The 4,752-nt window shown below is 52.7% G+C and overlaps 1 long non-coding RNA gene across 1 annotated transcript; it reads left to right on the top strand.

The window, feature by feature from the left end:
• The first annotated feature begins 1,814 nt into the window (after positions 1 to 1,814).
• LOC112547223 (uncharacterized) lies at positions 1,815 to 2,893 on the top strand. The gene is made up of 2 exons (XR_003090979.3): positions 1,815 to 1,952; positions 2,639 to 2,893. It is a non-coding gene; the product is annotated as an uncharacterized LOC112547223 (long non-coding RNA).
• The last annotated feature ends 1,859 nt before the right edge of the window (positions 2,894 to 4,752 follow it).

Here is a 4,752-nt window from a genome sequence, read left to right as displayed (position 1 = left end):
GTTGACTTATGCACAGGAGAGCCAATATCTTTTGGGGGAGCCTGGTAGCAAGCAGAGGGCGCATGACTGCCCCCTACTGGTCACTGAAGGGCTAGCAGGGATGGCCAGTCCATCAGAGCACAGGGATGCCACGGAGGGGACGTCCCAACGCCACATGGATGGGCCAGTAACTGCCCGTTCTGTCTAACCAGCCTGGGCGAAGTCATTCAGTGATGTCATCTCCCAGTCCGTGAGGTCATAATTCAGCTGCACGGAGGTCTGCCCCAGGCTGGAGACAACCGAGGGCTAGGCGGACCCTGAGTGAAGACGTCCACCTTTCACTCCAGGGACTCAGCGGGAGGCCTGGAGCCCTGCAGGAGGAAGCAGGATCCAGCAGTGAACTGGGTAAAACACACACGTTCATTTGTAAAACCCCTGCGTGTCTGGGAGCCTTTTAACACAGAGCACAGGGGAGCTCCGCAAGGGCGAGATGCCCCTCTGGGTCCAAGGCGCTGGGGGATCATAGCACCAGTGCAGCTCAATGGGCAGCACCCTCTGCTCTGTACATCAGCAGGGCTCCCTTGCGGTCGATAACGCTACACCCAGTTGCACCAGCGGAGCAGCTGGAGCCTATCTAGGGAGGAGTCTCCGTGTGAGGTCGTGCCCAGACCGGAAGACATGCAATTGCTAGACACTGCCCGGTGGGCATCTGGGCGCTCCAGACCAACCTCAAATGCTTGCAGAGGTTCCCCCCTAGACTGCCCTTTGCCCGGCGGCGGGAGAGGTGGCGCAGGAGTAGCACGGTGGGCAGCAATGCGAGCGAGACGTGGAGGTGGGTGAGTGACAGCTTGGGATGGGGCCAGGGGAGGATCAAAGGTGGCTGGCAGCGCTTCAGAGAACCAGGGACCATCAGACAGTCTGGGGAATGTTTAGAGGGGGAACAAGCATGAAAGAGGATCCGAAGGGCGGGGTCAGGGAAGCATGGGATAATAACCATCGGGCATATATATGAGACACACCCAGCACTGGGAAGGGCTTCAGCTCAGTAGAGATAATCAGACACTTGCGGGGCACCTCAAACTGCTCTGTCAACTACACGCTAGATTCCTGTCTGCCCCGTGAAGCCACGTCACCCGCTGCTGAATGCAGCCACTTCTGGGGCATCGCCTGGTCAATGGGCCACAACCACATGACACACCCAATTAGGACAGGGGCCAGATACACTGAGACTTTGGGGGGATTGTTGGGGAGCTGAATACAATCACCATGCGGTCTTCACTGACGATACGTTCTCGAGACCTCCGTTTTATTTCTCGCCCCAACACCAGGATCTTCAGCAGCACCACGCGGGGGCCACTGGTCTAGAGGCAAGAGTGCCTTGTGATGAATTACTAGCCCCACTTCCTGAGAGGCCTCCCCGACAAGCATTGCAGCAGCCCAACCGCGTGTAACTGCGAATACTACACAGCACAACAATGCAACGGGCAACAACGACAGAGAAAGGCAAATCTAGCACTGAAGGCGCTGGAGAGCCTTGGAAGGTTAGGAACAGTCAGAGCCATCAGCGAACCTGCTTCTCGAGCTGGAGAGATTAGAAGAGGGTCAGAGGATACTGTGGATCTTCTCTTGCACCTGGCTGCTTACCTGTGACTCCTGCAAGCAGAGAGCAGCGTGGCTGAATGGAAAACAGCTTGTAGAGAACAGACTCGTGTCCCATAACCCTGGACTCAAACAGCCTTGAATGTTTCTAGGGGAGTGTCTCGGAAGCTGTAGCCAGGACCAAACTGGCTCTGATCACTCTGATGGGCTGAACCGAAGTCCTGACTCCACAATGCTCCTGAACACGGGGGTGTTCAATCGTCGCCCCTCCCCTCCCCGTACTGCGGTACAAGCCCCAGCGGGCTGTGCCGAACACTTGTTGGAGGTGCGCTGACCAGATCAGAGTTAGGATGGGTGGAAACAAGAGCAAGAAGGTGAATCGCCGTCAGAGAGACAGTCTCTCAACCAGTTCTCAGGCTGGGTAGGAACAAATCATAGAATCATAGAATTATAGGACTGGAAGGGACCTCGAGAGGTCATCGAGTCCAGCCCCCCGCCCTCAAGGCAGGACCAAGCTCCACCTACACCATCCCTGACAGATGTCTATCTAACCTGTTCTTAAATATCTCCAGAGAGGGAGATTCCACCACCTCCCTTGGCAATTTATTCCAATATTTGACCACCCTGACAGTTAGGAATTTTTTCCTAATGTCCAATCTAAACCTCCCCTGCTGCACTTTAAGCCCATTACTCCTTGTCCTGTCCTCAGAAACCAAGAGGAACAAATTTTCGCCTTCCTCCTTGTGACACCCTTTTAGATATTTGAAAACCGCTATCATGTCCCCCCTTAATCTTCTTTTTTCCAAACTAAACAAGCCCAGTTCATGAAGCCTGGCTTCATAGGTCATGTTCTCTAGACCTTTCATCATTCTTGTCGCTCTTCTCTGTACCCTTTCCAATTTCTCCACATCTTTCTTGAAATGTGGCGCCCAGAACTGGACACAGTACTCCAGCTGAGGCCTAACTAGTGCAGAATAGAGCGGCAGAATGACTTCACGAGTTTTGCTTACAACACACCTGTTGATGCAACCTAGAACCATATTTGCTTTTTTTGCAACAGCATCACACTGAGAAATGAGCCAGAGGAACACAGAACTGGAACCAAAGCGCTGATGTTCCGAATGGTGGGTTGACGGTGGGATGAGCAAGGTTCTGCCCACCAACACTGCCTGCCAACAGGTGCCAGGAAGAACCAAGGATCTCCCATGATGTTCCCACAAGATTTTAGAGTCTGAGGTTATTCCTATGGGAAAGTTCCTACCTAGCCTTCTGTGAGATAACCCTAAATGAAACGAGTCTTTTGAAGTCTCTCATTGCTAAAGGCAGCTATGAAATTTTGCTTGACGGGGCAAATATTTATGATCAAAATAATCAACTATCCAACTGCAATAAATTCTATCATCCAGATTCCCCCCAAAGACCCCTAAACTACATGATTTGACGGAGAATCCAGGATGGAGCATAAATTCCATTCAGCTGGTTTCCAAACCATTAAATGTAATTTCCAAATATTTGTCAGGCTCTTCCACGAGATGAATTAAGCTGTGAGGTCCCTGGAGTTTCCGCAGGACGTTAATGGTGGAAAGAGCAGCGCGTGTCCCAGTCAATGTCGGTGCCAGGGGGTGTCTTAGGAACCGAGTGTAGGGAGACAGACCCACAAAGAGGCCAGGCACCTAACTGTCCTCAAACTCAGTCTGGAGAGGTTGGGCCCTGGAGCCTTTCAGGGAGGACTTCCTGGTGTGCCGCTAGCCTGCAGCAGAAGTGACCCACAGTTGTTAGCATCTGACGCCTGTCTGGGGGTCTGTGGGAAATAAGGGGAGGGAGACCCCGGTTCCCAAGGGATGGATGTCCCTAATCTTGGACCTATCTGCCTCGCTTGCCTGGAGGCTCAATAGAGCAGCCAGTGACTCAAGGGGACACGCAGCCTTCAGCCCTTCAAGATGACCCTTTAGGCACATTGGCAAGAACAGAAGAACATCAGAACGGCCAGAGGGGGTCAGACCAAAGGTCCATGTAGCCCAGTGCCATGTCTGCAGACAGTGACCAGTGCTAGGTGCCCCGGAGGGAGGGAATCCTCATGTGATCCCTCCCCTGTCACCCCCCTCCAGAGAAACACAGGCCAGGGACACCAGTCTACCCATCCTGGCTAATAGTCATTGATGGACCTAACCTCCATGAATCTATCCAGCTCTTTTTTGAACCCTATTGAAGTTCTAGCCTTCCCCGCATCCTCTGGCAAGGAGTTCCACAGGTTGACTGTGTGCTGAGTGAAGAAAAACTTCCTTTTGTTTGTTGTAAACCTGCTGCTATGAGGAGCTACGAGGCAGCGTGCACTGCTGTCCCCCGCACCAGCCGGTTCTGGACAGAGGATTTCAGGTTCCAGGGCAGCCCGTCAGCAGGACTCATGACCACCAAACTCATTGACAGCTGCCCATGCTCCTGCGGCTCCAGAAACAGCTAGGAAGGGCGCCCTGTGTAAGAACAAGAACGTGGCCACGCACAAGCCCAAAGGATCAAAGCAGGCTCGGCCCCAGGAACCACCTGTTGCAATGAGATTCGTCCTCCTCCTCCAGAAAGGTCACCTTTCACCTACCCATCTCAAAGATTTTTGTGTCTACACTGCAGCGTTTTTCTGGAAAAGCAGCCGTTTTTTTCTAGAAAAACAATACTTGTATCCACGCTGCCATTGCGTTCTTTTGACAGAAGGGAGGGGTTTTTTCAACAGTGGTACGAGGAAGAAGCCTTTTTGCGAAAAAGTGTTTTTGGAAAAGGTGTATGTGGACACAGAGGAGGGAGTTCTTTCGAAAGAAGAGGCCTCCAGGAAAAAGCACAGGTGTCTGGTGGCCCCTCCGTCCAAGCTAATCACAACTGAAATGCGCGAGAGCATCCAATCAATGTGGACACGCTCTTTCGAAAAAGCACATCGCTTTTTCATTGCGCTTTTGCTGTGTGGACGCTCTCTTTCTAAAGTAGCTTTTCCAGAAGATCTCTTCTGGAGAAGCTTCTTCCGAAAGAAGCCTGCAGTCTAGATGTAGCCCAAAGGTGGGGGAGCATGAGGCCCCTGGGGGAAACTGAGGCACGGAGCAGCACTGGGTTTTGCCCAAGGCCAGTCAGTAGGTCGGTGGGGGAGTGGGCAACAGAATCCAGGTATCTTGGTACCCCATGTGGTGCCTG

Source organism: Pelodiscus sinensis, chromosome 16 (genome assembly GCF_052426305.1).
Source record: "Pelodiscus sinensis isolate ZL-2025 chromosome 16, ASM5242630v1, whole genome shotgun sequence".
Classification (NCBI taxonomy): domain Eukaryota; kingdom Metazoa; phylum Chordata; order Testudines; family Trionychidae; genus Pelodiscus; species Pelodiscus sinensis.
Note: the sequence above shows the minus strand (reverse complement) of the source record. Positions and strands in the feature narration are given on the sequence as shown.